Source organism: Excalfactoria chinensis, chromosome 1 (assembly GCF_039878825.1).
Source record: "Excalfactoria chinensis isolate bCotChi1 chromosome 1, bCotChi1.hap2, whole genome shotgun sequence".
Lineage (NCBI taxonomy): Eukaryota > Metazoa > Chordata > Aves > Galliformes > Phasianidae > Excalfactoria > Excalfactoria chinensis.
In genome coordinates this window covers 76,614,244-76,626,354 of record NC_092825.1, presented here as the reverse complement: position 1 = coordinate 76,626,354, position 12,111 = coordinate 76,614,244, and positions in this window count along the sequence as shown.

The window sequence follows — 12,111 nt, the reverse complement described above, 5'->3', positions numbered from 1 at the left end:
TCTGGCAACTGAGTCCTTCACACTGAGGAGAAGGCTGGAAAGGAAGCCAGGAGAAGGGGGATGTGTAGGGACCCAGAGGTATTTTTAAACATGCTGGTGTTCTGCTTGCATAGTTTTGGACTGGCTTTGTTGGCACAAGGACCTTTCTTCCGTGGTCTTGATGGATCACACTTGCAATGAGGTCATCCTCATGTCAAGAGTAAATGTTTTGACTGATAAGACGACTGTAGGGATGGGTAACCAGCAACATTTCTGAATGTGCTTATTCGCAGCCTGCTGGACTAAGGAGACCTTCCTCTCAGAGCGTCCTGCCCTGTGCACAAATACAGTACTGTCAAAGAGGACCTGCTGTGGTCTTTCACATAATGTTATGGGTCTGTATGAAGGGCTTCAACAGCCTTTCCTCCCTACTCAGCTCTTCGGCTGTTAGCTGCAACCTGTGTCTCCATTCCCTGTACAGGAGCAGGCCACCATCATGCCATGCTTGATAGACCCTCTCTCTTTACAGATCTGTGCCTCAGGGTCTCTGACCAGCTTGTTACCCGTGGAGATGGAGCACAGGAGGGACTGTGCAGGCACCAAATATAGATGAGTTGTGAGCCATGACTAAGCATTGTGGTGGAAGGCAGCAAAATGGCTGTGGCTGTACACAGGAAGGGAAATGAGTGAGGCTCTGAACATGTTTATTCACTCTGGGCACTGCAGATCCTACAGTGTTTTTATGATGGGAATGATAGTTTGCTCCCCTTAATGACCAGTGACCTGGATGCAGCGAAGTCCCTGGGGCACTGTGACATTGTCCTCTGCAATTATGGAGCTTTCAGAAATTTTGCTCTGGCACTTTCAGAGGCGTAAGGCACCGCTGCTAAACAAGAAGACCAAAGGGATGTGATAGAATCCTCCCTGTTAGCCTGTGGAGGGTGTACATGCCGTTGCTGGCCCTACAGCCAGCCTTCCTGGCCATCCTTGATCCATGGGGAGGAGACAATGAAATACTGAGGGCCAGAGAGGGCCCAGCCACTTCCCCCCGCATGCCTGAGGTGATCTCAGCCTGTCTAATGCCGTGATGATGTGAGGCTTTGTGGTGGTGTGGGACATCCTGTCACACAAACTAGTGACAAAGCCAGGAGCAGCTGAAGTGCTGGAGGAGAAAAGCCTTGCTGTGTTTATTTTTGGTAGAAACAGGAAGGTTGATGGTGAGGCTAAAAAGAGCCTGAGAGGTATCCTTTCAGAAGCGTGCTCCTAACAAAACATATATTTTCCTCTATGTGGTAAAAGCAAGGTCCCATCCTTTACATAATACGCTTTCTTGGAAGAAGTATTTAGTTAGAAGGGAATTTCTTCATCTCCTGCTGAGAAGAAACCCCATCTGGGCAGGAACAGAGCTGTTGCTTAACAACAATGATGTTGGAAAGAAGCACACATCTGAGAAACTAAACACATGGAAGGTGATGAGATAGAACCTGGCCACAGTGGCAGTGCTGTAGACCTTTCCTGAAGAAGGAAACACAGGACTTCTCATAAACACGCATCATTCGGTGCTTCATAGCCCAGCTCATCTGAAGGGGAGCATCTCTACCGTGTCCAAATGAAGCTGAACTGATGCTCTTGTGTTGTTAGGTGCAGAACGACCTTTGATCCAAACACTGACCAGGATTTTTGTGCTTTGCAAAGGAGTACTGCAAGAGCTGCAGTCCCAAGATAAAGGCTCCCCAGCTTTCTCTCTTTATTGGTTTGGGTTTTCAAGCAACTCAGACTGGCCAAGGGGGAAGAAAGAAACATAGCCTCTGTTGCTGATAAGTTAACATTTTCTCCACGGGCCTATATTAATTGCTTTTTTTTTTCATTAACGGCATGAGCAGATAGATTTAATTTTTGAACAAAATCGTGGTTGGTAGCTGTTAGTAACATCGAGCCTCCCCCTTCTGGGCTAAGTACCCCCTTAGAAATTCCTACAGCTGCAGTAGTTAAAGCCCTTAAAGCAATTCATTTACTTTCCTCTGAGGTAAACTGAAAATCCAGCCTGGTGCTTGCTGAGATGGTTGCAGCTGGAAGAGCACGTAGGGGCATCCCCAGTGACACGGGAGGCATTGGTGGATTTGGGACGGAGTTGGACATCTAGTGGTAAGGCCTGGTATAATCCCAGGGTTTGCATTATCAACTGCGAGGGGGCACTTCCACGGGTGAAGCTGGTTGAGAACCGCCCACCAGCAGAGAACACACTTGTGTGCTGCACGTATGCTTTGGTGCTGGGAGTCATCTGTCCTGGATCAGCGTTTGATTAAGAGAGAAAAACAGCTCAGAGGTCATGGTTCATCCAAACAAGCAACATCTTTTGAGATTCGTGTTTTGATCTCTCTGCTTATAGTCTCTTGTGTCATTATGCATGCTTTTACCATGCTAATGAAGTGACAGCATGTAGGACTTGACCAAAGTGAAGCAAGAGAAGATGTCCAAATAGTTAAATTTGATGTCTGCTAAGAGGCCGAGTTTAAAGAAATTGAGCTGTTTTCAGCTTCAGGTTTGATTGGTGCCAGTTATAATTGCAACCAGGAGAGTCTTCTGGAGCTGCTCTGCTGCTCACAGATGAATAATGGATGCTCAGAGCTTGCCTCTATTAGGAGAAAATGTAGCAAAGAGCAAAATTATTCAGGTGATGTGAGCAGCAGCCCAACCTAGCACTTCAGGAGGGTTACAGGAGGGTTACAAAGAGAATGAGATTTCTTTTTTCACTTCTCCACATTTCCTCCAATAAGAATGGAAAAGTATCACTGTCCCTTCGGAAGGATGAATCCAGCTTACGCACAGAATATCCTTGTGAAATCAGGCTCTGAAAAATGTTGCTGGGTTTCTACCTCAAAGAAACTCAGCCTGGAATTGCAAATGTGAGTAGATCTGACCTCTCTAAATCTGTCTCTTGTCACAGAGTCAGCCTAGAGAAAGTGGTCAGGCACTTGTTCCATCTGCCTGGAAATGGTACATTAGGTATGTGCACAGGAATTAGTAATGTTTTACCAGGGGTGGATTTGGTCTGCAGTGCAACTGCCAGAAGGAAAAGAATAAACGTTACTTAGAAATCACATTAGGAGTTTTGGAGACTTTAGGGTCATTGTTTTCTATTTGTTTTCAGAGAGAGAAAATGAAAACTATGCTAAATCTGAATAGCAGTTATGGCGTAGAGCTGATGAAATCACACACCCTTTCCTCCAGATGTAGCAGAGTAGAAAGGCTTCATTTCCCCTACTTCTTGGGGAAGCAAACCCGTTTTCTGCATGCATTAATGTGTGGGGGTAGTGCCCGGTCTCTGTGGCATCATCACGTGAAACCTACGAGCTGCAATGCAATCCGTATTTGAAGTTCACCCTCTGGTGGACTAGAATGATGTTTGCTCTCCAGGAAATAACTTTTCAGCCTCTGGTGTGTGTTGAAAGTGAACTACTCCCGGGATGCAGCTTAGCTGGTCACCTGAAAAGTGCTCTACCAGCTTCTTCCAGGCAGAAACAAGCCCAAGATTTGTAAGCATCCAGCAGAAATGTATGGGGATGTTCAACCAAAAAGGTCTAAAGCTTTGGCACTCTTTATCATGCTTTCTGCTTGGAAACACTCCTCTCTGGTACATCAGCCAGGCAGGGGGCCTGGTTGACAAAAGAGGCAGGTGGAAGAAATCAGGGCTTCCCTAACAAGTGAGTCCAAGTTGCAGAGAACGCCAGGTAGAGGAGGTGGAAAGGAGTAAGTAGCGTCAGTGAGGACCAATTTGTAGTAAGTGAAATCTCCCGCTGGCCCTCATTCTTTCTGTCCTGCATCCCATTTACACACTGTACAAAGACATGAGATCTCAGTGTAAAGGGTGCCTGTGTCAAGGTTTCAGAGTCTGCTCACAGCCCTGTTATGCACTTCACAGTAACTCTCTTCCTCAGGCATTTGAATGAGATGTTGCAGTTTCCTTAATGAGACCCTTAATTCTTAAGAGAGATAGAGAGCATCCCGTCTCAGCACGGAGCAGAGAAAATTGCACAAGCAATTCCCTAGAAGCCTTGCATTTCACTCTCTTCTCTCTCTATCATTAGGTTTGGATTCTTCTGGTTTTTTTAATCTAGCTGCAGTCAATTGCTCCTCAGGCCTCTAGGAAGCAGGCACTTACAGCAGTAGATCCAGAGCAAAGGATCTAGTGCCATGGCCAGTATCAGATCTAAGGCTTTCTAGCTGATGGAGAACTTGAAAGAAAGTTTTGCAGTAGATTAGCATATGCATATGTCATATGGTAGCTGTTTAAAGGAAGAGTATCAGAAAAGAATAAAGAATTCATAGTCAAGGCATTTCTAGAACATAGAATCATCATAGAATCGTGGAGTGGCCTGGGTTGAAAAGGTCCACAATGATCATCTGGTTTCAACCCCCCTGCTATGTGCAGGGTCGCCAACCACCAGACCAGACTACCACACAGGAGCACAAACACAGAAGTATTCTGAAATGTTTCTGCCTTATTGAAAAGTGTGTTAATCATTGGGAACCCATTACAAGTATTTGACACAAATTTCCATGATATATATATATGTATTTTAAATAACACTTGAGTATTTCAGAGAGTACTACTGAGATGATCCCAAAAAGGTCTGTGTAGAAGAAAGTTGTAAAGATTGGGTCTTTATAAGGTAGCAGAAGTGTCCTGTTATCCAGCATACAGCAAGAAAATATTCTTGTCTTAGTATCATCTTGATAATGGTAACCAGTGCTGATCTGGCTTTGTACAATATTGTTCCCTTAAACACTTACTGCATTGTGCTGTGACTGTACATCAGTGTCAAAACAGAATAAGAAGAGAAGATTTTAGTGCTTTTTATGAAACTCTGGTGGGGCTGGACCTGCTGCCCTGCAGGTGAGATCTGCCCTGATGTTGGCCTACAAAACACCAAATAAAAACAGGGTTTTCATCTCCTCTTATAAAAGCCCTCCCCCCTCCTCCCATCATGTCTCCTTTAACAGAGAGATCCTACAGTCCTCTCAAGGTGGGAAGGTAAAATCTTGAATAACCAGGTGTGTTCTGCCCTGAGAAGGCATTCTGGTCCTACTGCAGTACACTGTGAAGAGCAGAGCTGTCCGTGCCCTCTGGAGGCCCCATCTCTCCTCATCTTTAAAGAACTGGGTTGGGGCTGGAAATATTTTTCCTGATGGATTTTCAAAGGATCCATCAGGGGAAGATTCAGCTTCCTCAGATGTGCCATGCCTACATCAGAGCTTGTCATCTACAATATCTCTCTTTACAATCGGCCAAAAAGAACAGGCAGTTGAAGGGCATGGTTCATTTCTTTCCGCTGACTGTAAAAGGAGTCCACAACGATGATCCTAGCTGCAAACGTCTGCATTCAATCAAGCTGAGGGAGATGTATTCTGTCCCAGTGCCCAAAAGTTTTGGAGGCTTTAAACATTTAACCCTATTGCTTAACATTCAGAAATGATTCCATGTTGTTTTGGGGGTTGTTGGTTTTTTTTTAGGTTGGAAGCATTTCTTTTCTGGCAAGTTCAGGCTCTCTTTTCTTGCATGCTTTAAAAAAATAAGAGCAACACACCATCTCAGGCTAAAACAGCAGATAATAGTTAACTGTCTAACAAAACTGATTGGTAAACCTTTTATTTATTTCTAAAACTCTTTAACACTATGAAGTGCTTTAATGCTACATTGTCAGTAATCAACGCAGTAACATCTGGTGGGCACAAAGCTGGATCACCATCCCACAAATTAGGGCACGCCGTGTTAACATGAACACTATTTTTAGGTGAGTGCAGCTCATTACGAGCCTTCACATCACAGTTATGCTGAGAGAATGGTCCTCACCTCTGGCAGCTTTTATTGTTTTTCATGCTGCTGCTAAAATAAATGAGTAGCCCAATACTTGGCTCTCATCAGAATCATTACAGGAGCCCTTTCCTCTCACACCATTCTGCTCAGCTTCTGAAGGATCCCCAGCAAACCAGGATACCTGTTCTACCGCTAGCACTCCACCGAGCATCTGTCCTTTGTGCAGTGCCCTCCCCAGGAGGTCATTTCTGTATGCGTGTTTGCAACAAGAGGCATGTGGCTTTATTTAATAAGTCCAGAGAAATGTGTTGTGTAGTTTGGGTTCCAACCTATCCCTCCTTTCCGCGGCTGCAGGAAGTACATCAGTCATGTTTTAAATGATCCCACGCTCCAGCTGCTGCAGATTTGGAAATTGTTAATGAATGCTGCTCACAGCGTTATCTGCTTGTGGCCATATGGCTCTGTAGGGAGAAACTTTCATCCTGAAGTATTCTGCACACCTTTCCCTCTGTACTTGCAACCATTGCTGGGCTGGAGGGTGGCAAACAAATCATGTTCAGAAGCCAGCGCAGAACAGTTAGGCGTGAGGGAGAATTGTCTTTTCCTTTATTTATTCATTTTTTTAACACAGCCTATCGTGGAAAAATTTTTGTCTTCTGAGCCTGTATCGAACAGACTTAAAGGCTGCGTCTCCTGATGATGTGTAGACAGCATTCTGCTTGGCATGCTAATGTAGGAAATGAATCCTTTCTGCTTGCATATTCTGACCTGGATACCCTCTGATTCCCTTCTCAGGGCTCAGCATCCTTTGAAATGAATGTCCATTCCTTCTCGCCTTATTCCAGTGCCAAAATCCTGTCTTCTTTGCGTGGCCAATATGAGGCTTTATGATATTGATTCAAAACAATCGATAGCAGACTATTCAAAAATGCAGGTTAAAGGCATTCATTTCATCCATCACCTGTCCAAAAAATAATTGCCTACATGTGGATCATTCCTGGCAGGTATTTAGTATATCTCTTTCTAAAGTTTACCATGATGGAAATCCACTCTTCCCAGAAGAACTTATGTGCCCTGATGGTCTTACCCATAGAACTTGAATTTCTGGCTTGAATTCCTCTTGCTGCAGCTCTCTACATGTCCTTTTACCCAGCATAGATACTAAGAATGTGTTCTTCCCATCATTTTTGTGGTGATCTTTTGCGTATTGAAGACTGTATTTCACATTCTCATCAGCAAATATCTTCTTCCTGACACACCAGAGGGCTGTGCTGCCATTCAACAAGACCTGGACAGGCTAGAGAGTTGGGTGGAGAGGAACTTATGAGGTTCAACAAGGGTAAGTGTAGAGTTACTCCTCCCAACCTGCAAAGAAGGACCTGGGTGTTCTGGTGGATGGCAGGTTGGCCATGAGGCAGCAGTGGTATCTCGTGGTGCATTAAAAACAGCATGGCCAGTAGATCAAGGGAGGTGATCTTCTCCCTCTACTCTGCCCTAGTGACACTACATACGGAGTCCCATGTCCAGTTCAGGGAGTCCCAGTTCAGGAAAGGGAAGGAATTTCTGGAGAGAGTCCAGCAGAGAACCGCAAAGATTATAAGTGCCCAAATGAGGAAAGGCTGAGAGAACTGGGACTGTTTGTCCTGAGAGAGGAGATCTTTTCTTCTCTCTGTGGTGAGTGTCAAGAGGATGGGACGAGGCTCCCAGTGTTGCCCAGCAGCACGACAAGGGGCAACAGGCAGAAGCTGAAACAGAGGCAGTTCCATTTGAACATGAGGAAAAACATCTTTACTTTAAGAGCAACAGAGCACTGGAAAAAGCTGTCCAAAGAGGCTGTGAAGCCTCATTTTCTGGAGATATTCAAGACCCATCTGGACACTCTCCTGTGCAACTTCCTGTAGGAGGTAGCTCCTCCTGGTTTAGCAGGCAGCTGGACTAGATTATCTCCTGAGATCCCTTCCAACCCCTACAGTTCTGTGATATTAAACTAGCTTAATTCTTTCTACCTTTTTTCACTGTTCGTGTCTTCTTGACCTTGGAACCTTCTTGGTACCTTTCTCTTAGACTCTACCCACTTGATCCACAAAGGTTTTGAAGCACGGTGCCTGCTGTTGAACTGAGTTTATACCAACACTAGTTTTGAAGGATTACTTCCCAAGCCTTAACAGGAATCTAGCCACACTTCTTAGTATGGTCCTGCACATGGTCACAAAACTGCAAAACTGATGATTCACAGTCATATTTTGACCCCACACAAACCTTTCCCATTCACCCTTTTCTCAAGTCCATCCCTAGAGGTCTATTACATAGTTGGCAGTGAACAGTTGTTTTTCAATATCTAAGGGACTTGCTTCACTTTGGATGTTACTGACTCTGCACCTGGAGAGAGAAAAAAATCCCCTGTGGCTCCCAGATATACCTCAGAAGAGCAATCTCTGATACCCTCAAAATGATTACATCTGTTTTCATAGTTGTTCAAAAATAGGCATCTCCAGTCTCCACGTGAGGTCCTTTTAACTATATGAAGCTTTCACCCTGGGTCCCTGGCTGCAGAACAGAGCTCCCTCCAGGCAACATGTGGGTCAGGGGGAGGTTGGCTTGTGCTGTGACATCCCAGGGGTATGAAAGGGAGTTTTGTCTCCTGCCCTGCTGGGACACAAGACTCAGCATAGTTTAGTGGGAGAATGCTTATGAGAGTCTTTTGTTAGAGAATCTGTAGCACAGTTAGTATATTATCTTCTCTCGTTGCTTCATTGTGCAACAGAGAGCTGCAACGGTCCCTTTAACATTTCAGCGTAGCTCCAAGGAAAGGCCCCGCTGAGTGTTATTCCAAGAGCTTCAGAGCAAGCCAGCAAAAACAGACAGAGATGATTAAACTGCAGACCAACTAAGGTGAGCCTGACACAACTGCCGATGTTTGGGTCAGCCCGTGCTTGTCTTCCTTCCAGAGGATTTCACCTCTGACAGAGGAGGCTCCAGCTTCCAGTCGCACAGCTCACCAAGCTGAGGCAGGCTGAGCTGCTCAGTGGCCATGGGGAGGCAGATGGCATCCAAAGGGACTGCCCCAACATCTTCGTGACTATTAGTTTGCATATATGCTGAAGGTGTGTGCTCAGAGGGAGGTCCACAACAAATGCTGGTTTGATGGCTCTGTGATGAGGACATGGCAACACTCTGTGTAAAACAGTGGGTGGGTAACTCCTCATCTCCACAGTATCATGACACCAGCAAGAGTTTCTTACCTGTATGTGGTCCCTCTTCTCTGTCTCCTGTTCTGAGCAAAGTGCTTTGTACTCCCTGCTCCTTGCTCAGCTGAGAAATAGCAAGGCCCAGGACAAGGTACAATAGCCCACCACTGCTGCTGATGGCAGGGCCAAGATCAGCTAGCAGATAAGGAGCTCACCTTTCTGGCAACATAAATGAGCAGTGATGGGATCCATCACACCCACAAATGTAGATCATCATAGAATGGCTTGGGCTGTAAGGGACCTTGAAACTCATCCAGCTCCAACTTCATGCAGTGGGCAGGGTTGCCAACCAACAGACCATGCTGCCCAGGGCCCCATCCAACCTGTCCTTGAATGTCTCCAGGGATGGGGTGTCCACAAATACTCTGGGCAGATGCTCATCGTGGGCTTTCCAGAGGAGGTTATTTCACCCAAGCGATATCCTTGTCTCAGCCTACACGGTTGAAAAGTTGGGGAGAAGACCTCAACTACAGTTAGGGAAAGTTTCAAGGAACATAATTAGCTACTGTACTTCAAAAAACGTCTTTTTTTTTTCTCACCAGAAAATTTCTGACTCCCTTAAAATGAAGCCGATTTAATTCCAAATGTTCTCTGCTTTAACTTGAAAGTGATTTCAGCAACACTTTGATCTACACCCAAAAGCCACTGGGAATAGCACCAGCTGCTCAAACGGACCAAGGCCAAGAAAGGAAAGGATCCCTACACCAAAATAAAAAGCATCCTGGTTCCTGGGCCTCCATCAGATCTATCCCACACCCTGGCAGATTTACAAGCTTTTGGGAATGTTGCTGTTAAAAAATACCAGTACTCTCTGGAAGGTTGTGTGCAGTTGGGAACGCTTCCCTTCTCTTTCTAGATCACTCCATCCAGCTTTCTAATTACAGCTGGCTAGATTATCATTACAAATAAATTATCTGACTAATTCAGCCCTTTATCTAGCTCGTGAATCATTAGCAAACAGACTTTGCTTTTTGTTGCTCTTGGTAATTATTTCATGAATGGTTCAGGCAAATACATTTCAATCCGTGGGATGTGTCTGCAGCTCTCTCCCCTCTCTGTTCAGGGTGTGTAAGTGGCTGCCTCGCACAGCAATGTGCTGTGCCTTCCTGCTCCTGATCTTGTATCAGAGTCCTTTTAATGACAGGATTTCTCCTTCCCCGTGCACAAAATCATGCTGCCACAGCTGTGCCCCAAATCCTACACGCCAGGCAGAACTCCATTCACAACAGTGCTCATGAATAAGAGACAAAAGAGAGGGGGGAGGAGTGGAGCTGAGCAGCTGTGCAGAATCTGAATAAACATTCAGCAATTCCCTTTTCTGTAGCATCTGCTGCTTAAGTCTCCTTCTCAAGTGCAAACAACACACAAAGGGTGTGCAGGGTATGCTAGGAGACAGCAGTATGCCACTTTTCTCCAGGGTCTGGCTCAAAGAATTTAACAAGTCCTATAACGTTTCCAGAGAAAAATAAAGATCCTCCTGATTGTTGTAGTTCCCATTGCCACCTTATCTTTAAACCTTACATCCCCAAAACATTCTGCTGGGACAGGGCTCCACCAAGCTTGTTCTCCCTGGGGCATGGTGCTTGGTGAATCCCAAGGAGCAAGGGGAATAGTGGAAGTTTGTGTGCTGGGGAAGCTCTATTCATCATCCGTCATGGCATCCTCTCCCTAAGGATGATCAAACAGATTTGTTCTAAGATGCCGTATAATTGCTGACAATGCATCCCATGTTTTCATGTATAATTGGATAGGAATGCCTTTCTGACCCCAGCTGGTTGTCCCTTGGGAACTTGACAAATGACAACTGCTCGCTACAGTGGTTTTCACCTGCTGGTTATCCCTTCACACTCTGCTCTTTTGCACAGCTTACCTCCTCACCTCCCCTTGCTCTCAATATCCCCCTAACACACCTTGATCCGCTCTGCTGAATCCACTGTTGAACAACATGTGTTCTTTGTGCCCACGTATTGCAGCACAAATTTAAAATGTTTTTTGCCCTTTTCAATAATAATAATAATAATAAGTGGAGTAATCACTTCCCACTTACCCTAAGGCACTGGTTCACAGAGTGGTTGGAGCCAGCTCTCTGTGACTCTGCACTCATATTCTCTGCTTAATGATGCTTCCCATACTTATGACCTTCTATCTCCCAGGCTCAGAGGGCATTTACAGACCTTAATTACTTCAGCCAGCTCACCCAGGGCCCTCCATCCACACACCCTCTGCCCATTAGCCCTGACCTGAGCTTAAATACAGCTCCAGGTCTGTGCTGCCTGTGTACCTGTGTTCAGCTCTGCCCTGACTCAGAAGGAATTGTATTTCTTGAGGGCTGTTTCTGCAGTGCAGAAAGCCTTGTCTGAAGCCCTGTGCATGTCTCTGCTGCTCCTCCTGGTGGATCCCGGACCTGGTTGGCTCACCTGGGTCTGTCAGCCAGACCTGTCACTGTCATCACCCAGCCTAGTTTTGTGTATTAAAGGCCCTACGCTGGCAGTCATCTACCCTGTAGAAGATGAGGGGGCTTTCAGTCTCAGCCGTTGACAGGCTGATATCTTTCAGTGACAATCAGCTTCACAAAGGCAATGCGGGGCACTATTATAGGCAATTAACCTGATTTCTGAATAGGCATTGTCCCCATGTGCACGGCAGGCAGCCTTTCACAGAGAGAGTCCTACCATGGTATTGCAGTTTTAAGCGCACAGGAGCCCTAAGCTGAAGGTGGGGGAGTATCTCATGGAGGACTGGGAGCATGCTGAGTTCACCAGTCCATGAAAAGCCAACACAGGCAGCTATCTGGCACAATACACAAAACACATGCAGCTTTAGAAGGCTACTTGATAATTTTTTGCTTCCAGAGGGCTTCGTTTATTATTGCATTTAGAGTGAGCTGCTAATATGTTCATTGCAGACCTGCTCTTCGTTTCTGGGCCAAAAAAAAATGAGTTTTTAAAGGAACAGACGCTCGTGTGAAAAACTGGTTCCCTTAGAGACTTTGGTTGTTCAGAATAAAAAAAGAAAAGCCCTTGACATCTTCCCCAGGTTCTTTTTGTTTGTTTGGGTTGAGGAAGG